The sequence below is a fragment of the Poecilia latipinna genome, unplaced genomic scaffold (assembly GCF_001443285.1).
Source record: "Poecilia latipinna isolate Pla-1442-1.1 unplaced genomic scaffold, P_latipinna-1.0 Scaffold1025, whole genome shotgun sequence".
Classification (NCBI taxonomy): Eukaryota; Metazoa; Chordata; class Actinopteri; order Cyprinodontiformes; family Poeciliidae; genus Poecilia; species Poecilia latipinna.
The window spans coordinates 98,709-111,163 of record NW_015113641.1 but is presented as its reverse complement, the minus strand read 5'-3'; the positions used below and the strand labels follow the sequence as shown (position 1 = coordinate 111,163).

The window sequence follows — 12,455 nt, the reverse complement described above, 5'->3', positions numbered from 1 at the left end:
TTTGCTGTTTTTAATCTTTCAGTAGAATAAAGTTCAGCATCTGTGTTGAATTTTTGGCTATCGACTGTTAATTATTCAAGCAGTTGGACATTTATATTCATGCTCTTATTTTGAAATGACTGGAGTCTTTTTATGCAGCAGTTCTGTTTCCTCTCCTGAATTTCTCCACCTGTGTTTTAATCCTGTACCCAGAATGCATTGCAAACAGTTTGCATGTTTTCTGACTGAATCCTTTTCTGGCTAATAAGCCAAAATTACCAACGGAGTTAGAAACTCCTAATCGCTCAGGTGGGGTTGCAATAACAAATCTGACCCTGTTGGTGGCGACATACTACAGAGTAGGACATGTTTCACTAACACATGGTGGGCATCAACATAGTTGAATTTAGCATGTTAGCATGTTGGTGTAGTGCTTTAATGTTGGCAGATCTAATGCTTAATATTAGTGCTTTACAGTTAGCACAGCTAGCTTCTTAGCTAGCTGTTCCCACCAATGGTGGGAAATGGATGATGAGGAGACATCATCCAATGAGGATGATGTCTCCTCATTGGTTTCGTCACTCATGCTGCCTCCCATTGGCCACATCAACAAGATGATGAAAAAAGGACAGAGTTACATTTCAAATTAAAAACAAGGAAGCAAAACAAACCATTTCATGCCGTCGCATGAGGCTGACTAACGCTGGTTCTGGTGGTTCTGGTTGTTTATGTCATAAATAAAAATAATAAAGCATAAGAGCTGCTCAGTGAGACGTTGTGGTGTGTTTATTCTGATGTAGAGAAACTGAGACGTTCATTGTGGCAGTGAGCCATTAGAGTCCGGCGCTAACAAAGAGCTATAAATCACTGATGGTATCAGCCGGCAGGCCTGAGGAAACTCGCCTGGAAGCTGCATTCAGAGCAGGAGGAAGACGAGTGTTAGGATGAGATAATAGCACATCACTCCTCCACTTAAACACAACTTTTATTCTTTAAACAGATTCTTGGTCAGAGAACGAAATAAATAAATAAAAAATAAAGAAATCAGTTGAGAAACACAGACAGCGGTTACCATGGTTATAGTCCTGCACAGTTATTATCTTGTTTACTGGGAAACGTCAGAAAATGATGGTCTGGATCTGCTTTCAGACGGTGAATCTGTGCATGACTGTAATGAAACGAATCTGCATTAAACTGTATCATAATAATCAGCCTCAGATTCTAAATCAATTTAAATCAGCCTGAAAGATTCGTTAATTACATTTCCCACGATTCCCAGGTTTCAGCAAGTGAATTTAAGACTTTTAAAGACATTTCTTAATGTCACTTTGAATTAAATTTAAGACTGAAAAAGCTGTTATTCTAGACCGCGGTTGGGGGAACTTGCTGCATTACAACCAAGCTTAGCAAAACCTGTGAACCTGCTGCTGGGCACATGATTTTTGGTGGCTAGCTAACCAGGGTATATTAGCAGCTAGCGCCTGGCAGCAGAAACGGCCTCCATGTTTGCATGTGACTCAAACTTTTGCTTGACAGAAAAGTCCAGTGAGAAAAACTACATTAAATTGTTCTGCCACAACAAAATCTTAACATGTTTAAAATTTAGATCAAATTTGAGACATTTAAGACATCCAGGCTCAGCAGTCAGCTGTTTCAACACTCTTCACTAAAATAAAGACTCATCCTCAAGAAAAGAAGGGAAGAAGAAGAAAGATGTTTGTAAAGTTATAAAGAATCAGTGTAAAATAAAAACAGAAATGCTGCAGGTTAAAACTACTGAGCAAACCGACCCACTCAGCACCGATAACTGTTATTATCTGTCGTGTTTGTTTCTGTCAACATATTTTGTAAAGCAGAAACTCCAAAACAATAATCTTAAAATATTGAAATGCAGTTTAATCATCATGATGGGAAACACATATTGTGCTTCTTTTGAGCTGCGTTGCCTTGTGCAAAGAGGTTTTTCATTATTTAAACCGTCTTTTAAATATATGATGTTGAGCCACAGTGAGGTGGACTGTCCTGCATGTTTTAGACGTGTCTCTGCTGCAACACATTAAAATGACTCCTGATCAGACAGGAAGCTGTAGTTCAGCTCTGAAAACAACAATGCATTTCAGGTTTTTGTTCTAAAATAGTTTTAGACAGTTTTTGATCACAAAGGCAGTAAAATATCACCTTAAACATGTTAAAGTTGGTTTTCTGTAATTAAACGCTCTTTTAGTGTCAGAGTGCTCAGAGTATCTCAGATATGATGGTTTACAGGATTATTTATTCACGCTCAATACTCACGATTCAGGCTCAGAGTGCAGCTCTGTGAATGTTTGTTGAAAAGGCCATTTAACCAGGATGCATGTCAACTTGGACTCATGATGTTAAAATCTCAGTAAAATGACTTTTGGTTTCCAACAAACTGAACCACTGACAGCGTTCGGTCTGGTCTTGGTGGAGAACCAAACGTAGACACAGGAAGTAGATTCTGTTTCTGAGCCAGTGGAAAACATGGAGAATGTAATCATGCCATTATTTGGCTTTTGGGTTTTAAATGATCGAGGAAGTAAACCAATCAAACTTTCAGAGAACCTGTGGAGAGTTGGAACTTTAATAAAAGACGCCCAGCCTTCTTTTATTAGTTTGTTCAAACGAATCGCTCCAAAGTTGATTTGAAACTGAGACAATCGCCTCCTAATGGTCTCCAGGATTGTTCTGCAACCTGGAGCGATTGCTTTGTTCACATCTACACAGATAAACTGCACCAAGGAGGGAAACAAATCAGAGTTCATTTTGAACAAAGTAAACATTTGTGAAAACTCACTGAGGTCCGACGGACCTGGTCTGACTAGAGACTAAAACTCCATCAGCTCTGGTTCTTTCTCTGTGCTCCGAGTCAAACCAACCGGCGGTTTGACTCCAAATGATTCGAACTAAAACTCATTCTGTTCTCCAGGCGTTGTGGACCAACTTGTAAAGTTAATAATTCCACATGGATGTAAATCTTTTCTGCTTTAGCAACCAGTTGGCATTAACAGCCCTGCAGGCGACTCTTCTGTAGGAATATTTAACAGCCTAATAAGTCACTAAATACTCTCCCGCCTCCATATTAAAGCTAATACAAAGGGACTCGGAGGAGGTGTAACTTTTAGGAACTGGAGCTGCACAGACCTGATGTGAAGCTCCGCTGCTCCTGCAGAACTCTTCCTCTTTTTCTATCTCCAACAGTCCGAGTACGTCGTCAGACTTTTAAAAATTAAAACAGATGAAACAAGATTCTTTTTCATAATCTACCAATGGGACAAGCACTTTTTCATCAATTTTAATAAGTTATTGATGTAAAACAAGCTCCCATATCAGGCTGGAAACTTACTTTAAGTTATTTTTGTCTTTTTTCATGTATATAAAGAAATTTGCACAAGAAACAAAAATTCTGGGTAACACTGTGAACAGAAAATAACTAATCGAAACGTAGAGAAAAAGGTCTAAGATGTTTAATTGGGAAGGTGAGAGAATCTTGCCGCCCCTCCTCAGAAACCTTCTGCACATCCCGACGCCAGGATTTTGTCCTCCACTATAGGTCACTAATGGGAAGAGAGCAGCGGTATTAAACGCTTCTTAATGGACAGCAGGCGCGCAGCAGGGCAGATGTTACAGCTTTTACAGAAACTGAGAGGTGGATGGAGGGAGAGAGCGACAGCCGGCTGCAGATAAGCTAAAGTTCACGGCTTTATTCCTAAATGCTCAAGTTTAACCGTAAATATACCAGAGAATACGCAGAATAACGGCAAAGTCACAGTGTTGGAGCATAAAGAGCAAATTATAAAAAGAAGATTCCCTAAATGTTGCAGTCATAAAACCCAATATAAGAACTCTAGAGAAATATATAATATTGAAATGCAAAGTGAATAAGTTTCAAGGGGAATTTTCATTTAAGAGAAAATGCTTAAAAAAATCAATATTGATAAAAACTCCCTGCTGTGGAGTCGAAGCGAATGCATAAACACGAGCAGGAGAACTGTGCTTTTCTCTGAATTTCTGCTTTAATTCGATGATATCACCAAGATTGTTGTTTCTTTCCAGAATCTGATTCAGTCAGAGAGTCAAATACATCCTGCCAAGAAAAATAGGCAAAAAATTCAGTTTATAGACATGAAAACCCAGAAAGAGCTGCAGTGGAAGAGAAGAGCTGAATAAAACACACAGCACAGCTTTCAGAGTATTTGTTTAAAAACCAGACAGATAAATGTACTTTCTATGAGACACAGATTTAACATCGACAGGAAAGAGGTACGCTGCAAAAACACAAAATCTTACCAAGTGTTTTCTCTAGTTTCAAGTGCAAATATGTTAATAAAATAAGACAAAACAACTTAAAGGTAACTTTTCAGCAAGATAAGATTGTTTTAAGTCAATAAAAAGTTTAATATTAATGAAAAAGTAGTCGTTCCTCTGGCAGATCATTTAACTTATTGCAAGGAAAAATGTATGGAAGCCCATTTCTGCCATGAAAAAAAAAATCCCAACAAAAATCAAAATGGTGACTTTCATAATTATGAGGTCCAAACATAACTATGAAATATAACTTTTTTTGTTTTGTCTCCCACCCTCCCACAGTTAGCATGCTGTCTGAGATATACACAGCGTTCCATTTGATCTGTCTAATATGGAATATTTCCAAAGGTATCTCACAATCATGGCCTTGAATCTCTGTTGGGCTTTTATTTTTCTTCATGGCAGGAATGGGCTACCATAAAATGTCACATTATAACTAAAACCAGTACTTTTTAAAAATCAATATTAAGGAATTATGGCTTAGAACAAGTTCCTATATCTTGCTGAAAAGTAACTTATGATTTGGTTTTGTCTTTTTTTGAGTGTACTAAGATAATTGCACTAGAAACTGTACCAAATTTTAGTAAGTTTTTGTGTTTTTGGACAGTTTCAAGCTTTGCCCTCCATAAACTCTGATAACAACCAGTTTGACCAGTTCAATTGGGATCGATGGTAAAAACTTAATGAGCTTTGATAAATGTTGCTGCCAAATCCTAACAAAGTGTGTGAAATTCCTTTAATGTAGAAAGATGCTGTAAAAATCAGAAAAGGATAAATATTGCATTGTGTGCAGAACAGTTCAGACTCTCAGAACTGTTCTGTTTAGAACTGTTCACTGAGTTCTAAACAGTTTTTAACCTTTCCATTCAAATGATTGTTTGAATGCTTTCAGCTCCACAGAGAATTCAAAAGATGTTCATCAGCAGGAGATGTTAAGGCTAAAATAAAGACTCTGAATTTATTTAATTACTTAGAAATATGTATTGAATGTCGGCATTGAATTGTAGCGTAGTTATATGATGGTGAACTGCAGATACATGTGGGTAAAAAGCCAACAATTACCCAACACTGAATGAAGTTAAATTACATTACAGGGACATATTATGCAAAATTCACTTTTTTTACATTTTTATTTTACTTCCATTTGTTTCTCAGCTGCTTCTAAAAGCAGCTTAAAAAACATCCGGACAAAAAAAAAAACCGGACCATTCTGATAGGTCAAAATAGGCAGAATCTAATTCTCTGAGAATGATTTTCTAATGAATGTTTGTGTAGATCTGTAGATCTATTCTGACAACAAAGCATAACACGTCACCTTTAAAGGAGCAACAAAGCACTAGCTAATTGTAACATTTTTAACAACAGACTAGTTTGTTCATTGCCTATTTCAATTATATATGAATATACGGTGTTTTTGCAAGAGAGGAAGGCATACACGCATGGCATCAATCTGACTTGGGAAGAAACTGTCTCCATGGCAACTGGCTTCTGCAACTAGTCCTCTATAGCTCCGCCCTGAAGGTGAAAATGTAACATTTTGTGTCCAGCATGTGTGGGGTCTGCAGATATTTTAGCTTCCCTTCTTTTTGATCTGTGAGATTTTTAGTCTTACTAATTAAATCTCCATTTTCCTCTCATTTTAAACAGATAATGGAGTAAAAGTGAGATTAGAAATGGTTCAGTTCGTTCCTGATTCCTCTGTGAATAAAAAGGATAATTTTTTTGCTCTAATCTGTAAAGTCTTACTAACATTTACAGAATCATAAATTTTTGTTTCATCGTGTCTGGTTCTGGACTAAATAGAAAGTGAGATTTTAATATAAATCTGTCTACGTTTGCGTTTTTGTCACATCGGTTTTAAAATGATGACAGTAATAAAAAGCAGAGGACAGATGGAATCTGCGTTTGAAGATGAGCAGTGGAGATGTCTGGCTGCAGAAACAGCCTGCAGACCGCAGCACAACATGAAGGAGGAGAAGAAAACCCGTCAGCAGCTTCCCACACAGAGAGAGAGGCAGGACTGGAATATAATCTGACTGAAGCCAAAAATAAAGTAGCTGAAAAACTGCAGGTCAGCCTGCAGTCACGTTTAAATGGACCACACAGAAATATTCCAAATTATTTCATTTATATTTAACAGACTGCTTTTTAAAGTGAAGCTTTCTCTTATTCAGGAAGCAAAGAACTGAATTAATCGATTACTAAATTAGTTGATGATTGTTCCAACAATCGATTGATCCGATTAATCCTTCAGAACCAGCCAACGTCAGATTTATATTTTTACTCATCACAATTTTTTTCTGGGATGAATTTAGAAATATTTGTGATATTACAGTCCATGTATGACGAGAAATGTGATATTTCAGATTTAGAAATCACCCTCGTCTTCAACTCTCCCTGCACTTCAGCCCTAAATATGAAAATAAAAACAATGTTCAACCGAGCTGCGCAGGACTAGCACGGACTGTTCGCGCCAAAACATAGAAAATTACAATAAAACTGTTTATAAAAACCCACAATAACGGTCAAAACTGCTACATAACACACTAACAAACAATAATAAACATCATGTGCCAGAGAACTCAACATGAACAACATCATCCATAAAGAAAACAAACATCGCAGCAGCAAACTTTCCCTGGCCTTACCCTCAGCAGGGCTACGGAAGCCCCAGAGGCACAAACAAGGCAGAGCGCAGAAAGGCGATTCCCGCAGGCAACAATAACAACACAGCAAATAAAAATATGAGATAAAATTCACAAATACTCATTATAAATAACAATTTAAAAAAGTAAATTTGTAACTCTGTTACATTAGTTATGAACTTTATGATTCACTGCTTTCTTGAGAGGGTGTGAAAGTTTCTGCAGCAAAAGCCTGAAATGAGGGAGAGCGGAGAAACGCACCAACTCCAGATTTAACATTTATTAACTTCATCCAGCTCCGTCTGTGTTTTATGGCTCTCTCTGGTGAAGACGGCCCCCGTCTCTCTTTCTCGGCTGTTCTGGGTCTTGATTTGTGACGCCGGACTTTGAAAAGGCCAAACTCGTCAGCGGGTCTCCGGAGGACGAGGCGCAGACAGGCGCCGGAATTGGTTCCTGCTTTTAAAGTCCAATCCCAAAGCTATGAATCTCAAACAGGTCGGGAGGAAAATCTCAGAGTCTAAATCCCACCGCAGCCTCTCACACGCGAACAGCTTCACTAAGTGATTCCTCCGAGCTGCGCTGCCTGCTCAGTCTCACCTTTACGGTCAGCGGGACTCCAGGACCCGCCGCTCCGGCGGCGGCCGTTGCACGGGAATCAGCTTCCGGTGTGGCGGAAAGTCGCAAACTGATTAAAAAAGTTATCCTGCTGCTTTTACATCCTCAAGCTTCAAGCGTTTGCTTTCCTCTTACAGATTTCTTCTGTTTTTCCTGCTTTTGTCAGATTAAAATGGATCAAAGAATTTTAATTAAAATTTTCAAGGCGATAACTATGATGGAGTATAACAACCAGACCGGAGATTATTTTATTATGATTTTATAACAAAAATTAAGTCATAACATTGTGATAATAAATATATAAAGTAACAATAAAACTGTTTTTAGAAAAAAGGTTTTGTTTAAAGAAAATGATTAGTTATGAGAATAAAGTTGTAATAATAAGAGAATAAAGACATAAAATTACGAGAAAATCATTTTGAGAAAAAAGCTTTTTTTTAAGAAAAAAAATGTAAATAAGGTCATAATATCACCAGAATAAAGTTGCAAAGCATTAAAGTTGTAATATGAAAATAAAGTTGCAAAATTAACAGAAAAAAATGTAATATATATGTATAAAGCTGTATTAATACAAGAATAATGTCATTATGGTACCAAAAAAGTTATAATATTACAGCAGTGAAGTTATAATGTGGGAATAAAGTTTTTTCTTGTAATTTTCTCCTGCTCACATCCAAGATGGTGGTTGATGTTTTAAATTAGAAGCAACAGCAGATCTCCTGTTTCTTCTTCAAATAATTCAGCTCCTCCCAGTCAGTTTATTACAAATTAAATATGTTAAGCATGCCGACAGGACCGTTTTTCCACTCCTCTCCATCCGGATCCCGCCTCACTGAGCTGGTACTGCTAACGAGGGGCGGATCAGAACCAGTACCTGGTTTTCTGTGTTTTCACACATGAACAGCTCATTGGGTGGAAATCAAGCAGCGCAGAAATCATTTAGGAATTCAACCAGCTGATAATGTCTGCAGCCAGTCCAACAATTAGAAATCGTTATTCATTTGCTGGCTCAACAGCTCACTGCACAGATTCAGAGGCTCAGAAAATAAAGTGATAATGAGGAGATTATTCTGCGCTCTGAAATATTCTGGGATTTGTCCTCCTTCCTTGTCAAACCTCCAAACAGCAGCAGAAGTTCAACATTTTATCAGGAAAGTAAAAAACTTTTAAAAGAAGGTCTGCAGCTCTGACAAAATCTTTCCAGCATCTATAAGGTGTTAAACTGTTAAACTTTAGACTCCAAGAGTCTGATACAATCAGACTCAGTTGTATACATGAGAACCAATGTCTTTTACAAACAGCAGCAGCTAAAAACCAACAGGAACAGAAGGAGACATTTTGTTTCATCGTCAGGAGCTAAACGTGAACACTTCCCACGAGTCAGGTTTATTCTGATAGCACTTTTTCACAAGCAACGCATTTGAAACTGCTTTACATCATAGAAACTTCCTGCAGTCTGCCACCAAATGAAAGAGAAATAAACATTTAATCAAAATCCAATAAATCAAATCAGTGTTTCACTTATGAGTCCATTAATCCTGGAAATGTTCTTCATTTAAGAAGGCCGGGTTTGGAACCGTCTTTATGTGGCTCTGAAGGTTCAGGTCAAAGGTCAGGTATAGTTTCTATCTGTGATAACTCAGGATCTATAACTCCAGATCTATAACTCCAGATATATAACTCCAGATATATAACTCTAGATCTATATCTCTAGATCTAAACTCTAGATCGTTCCTCTTTAGGTCCAAAGATAATAACTTCAGTTTCTGTTCAGCTGGAGAAAGTTTTGGCGCCTCAACGGATTGATTTGTTCTAACGATCTGTTCAGTGATTGGATGGTTCAGAGACACCTGGTGACATCATAATTTACAGGTGTGTATCGTCTCTACACAGAAACACACCAGGCTTTTGATAGTTTACTTCCTTTTTCGTGGTCCTGTGAAGGATGTAAGGATGACTGTCTGGAACTGATGAAAGTTTTAAAATTTGTTCTAAATGCTCTTCATTTTGAACCAAATAACAAAAAACAAAGAAATCTACTTAAATCCTTCCACAAACTGTAAGAAAAATAATTACTTCCTGTTATGTATTTAATGGAAGAAAAATGGAACGGTTGCTATGGTGACCGGCAGGTTCAAAACATGCTGCAGACACATGAACAATGCAAACTCCAAAACTCCAAACACACAGAGAAAAATGCAACAGAAAAATGCTGCAATTACAGAAAATAAGAGCAAAAATCTACAAACAGCAAGAGAGAAAAAACTGGAACCACAGGAAGTAAGAGCAAAAGGGAAAATGCTGCAAATAGCAAAAACAACAGCAGCAAGTATAAAATGCTTCAAATTCGATCCACTAAACCAGGGGTGCCAAACTCAGGTCCTCCGCTGTCCTGCAGGTTTTAGATGTGTCACAGGTACAAAACACTGGAATCAAATGGCTTCATTACCTCCTCCTTGTGTAGATCATTTAGTCCTGCTAACGACCTAATTATTCTGTTCAGGTGGTGCAGCAGAGGCACATCTAAAAGTTGCAGGGCAGCGGGCCTCCAGGACTGCAGTTTGACACCTGCGCACTAAACAAAAGTCCTCCAGGCCACTAGGGGGAGTCTGGAGTCGGTAATATAATCAATGTAAACATGCTGCTGGTCTATAACGTTGTGAAAAACATGAAAACATAATTTCTTCCTTCCTTTCAACTTTCTCCTTGGTGTCCCGTCTTTACTGAGAGTCTAGTCCCACATGATCAGTTGGCCGACTCCCCCTGGTGGTCTGGAGGATTTATGTTCTGTGGCGTTATTTTGGTATTTGTTGCCCGAGGGAACGTGAAATGCGATATGCAGTTTACTCGCAAGTAGGAGCTGCAAAGATGACCAACTTAACCGCATTTTGAAATCGAATTGATTGTGATTCTAAACAAAGTTATTTTTTTTCTGCACCTTTTATAAGCAGATGCAGACGACAGATTGATGGATCAACGCAGAACTAATGAGACAGAGAATTACAAAATCTACAAAATTATAACAATTAGAGAACAACTAGGAGGTGAGAAACGTCAAACCCTTTGTTGATGTGAAAACATAGTTTATGCAGATTCCAGCTCTACAGGCAGGAACACAAACTAGACGGATTCTTTTTTATCATCACTACAGAAATAATTCGGCCGAGCTGACTGTGACGGCTGTGAGCCAAGCACTAATGCACCATTAAGGTATTTATCTCTCCTAAATAAACAGCCGCTCCGCAGTGTCCTCTGCCTCGTTATGTTTCCGATACAAACTGGGGAAAGTCATCCAAACAGGCTTTTTATAGAATTGCTGGATTAACCTGATTTTTTCCTGTAATATCCTGCATGAATGTGTGTTTTCAGTGAATTCACTGTACAGCATCCACCTCTCTCTCACACACACAGAGAGAGAATAACCTTTTGTTCCACCTCCACGGTCCCCAATTACAGTAATCTCCTTCCTGAGTTAATCCTGCTCCGAGGAACTTTGAAGTGGAGGCGCTTCGGCGAACATCAAAGTTTTCTCTTCGGCTCACGGCGGCAGGAGAAACTCTGCGGGAAATAACGGCTGAGGATGGAGGAGGATGTCATGGATGGAGAATCCCACACAACACAAATATGCCCTTCACTGGACCATTAGAGGGGAAATCCACCTGCAGCCTCAGACTCCTTTCACCGAAGTTTGGCCGTCTTACAGAGGAACTGGAGGCAGAAAATCCAGTTAAATATAAAAGAGGCGAAATGTTAGGTCAAATGGAGCCATAAAGCACAACTTTATGGCTCCATGTCTTAAAATGTTTTTGTATAATAATAGCACTACTACACCGATACAAACTGCTATGGCTGTAGAACAACATGAAATGTCAGCTTTTATGATAGATTTAACAAATTTATCAGTTCAACTTCCAAAACGATAAGAGGATTTAATTAGATTTAAAGACGAGCAGGTGAAACATGATTTAGGAGAAGATCGAGAAGTTAGATGCTAAAAACAAAACAAAGAAACAACAACGGGTATAAACTGCTCAGTTATTTTACTTTAGCCCCGAGGTCACACTAGACTTTTTTGTTATCCGTCATGTTGACCAACAGCACTAAAAAAAAAAAAAAAAAAAAATCGGTCATGTACTATTTTTACCCGTCAGTTATAATCATATTATTTAGGCCATTTAGCTGCATTTTCATATGGTTTAGTTAAAATTCACCCATTTGAACCGTGAATCCAGATCCCATCATACATAAAGCAGATAAATGCATCTAACTTTTTCTCCATAGAGACAAAAACCACTGACTGTGGCCCCAATAACTTATAATAAATTAAATGGCTCCACTTAAATTACGGTCACTTATCTTGCTGTGGTCTGAACGCACAATCTCACAAATTCCTCCTGGTTCACATCTGCAGAGGAATCTGCACTGGTTCATCAGTCAGCTGGATCTGCCTGATCCAAACCCATCAGTTGAACTCTGTGTGTTTTACCCTGCGCGGTCCGGTGTGCGCTTTTACCAGGATCTTTTTGCGTAGTTTTGCTTCTCCGAAACGAACTGATGTTACGTCAGCTGCTCTCCTCCGGGCGCAGGAGTGTCACGTCATCAGCTCCATTTGTTAAAACCGCTGGGTAAGTTAAGTTTAATTCTTCGCAGCGGCGGAGCCGCGTCCGCAGCGCACTGCGCAAGTTACGGTCTCGCTAACTTCTGCGCCGTAATTTATTTCCTTGCATTCTGTTTAGTTTGCTCTGGTCTGTAATGGAGACTGGAGTTAAAATCCATTTCAACCAAAGCTTTGCAATGCGCTTCCTAACCAGACGCTCCAAAGCGTCCGGTCCATAACGCCGTCAGCTCCCGGTCAGAAAGACGCATTTAGTTCAGAGTCCGTGAGATGAT

At 38.6% G+C, this 12,455-nt stretch overlaps 1 long non-coding RNA gene across 1 annotated transcript; it reads right to left on the bottom strand.

Annotated features, from left to right (window-relative positions):
* Window positions 1-3,879: 3,879 nt before the first annotated feature.
* On the bottom strand, window positions 3,880-7,040 carry LOC106958884 (uncharacterized). Its single transcript, XR_001427241.1, has 2 exons — window positions 6,954-7,040; window positions 3,880-4,084 (listed from the first exon to the last, which is right to left on the bottom strand). It is a non-coding gene; the product is annotated as an uncharacterized LOC106958884 (long non-coding RNA).
* Window positions 7,041-12,455: the final 5,415 nt, after the last annotated feature.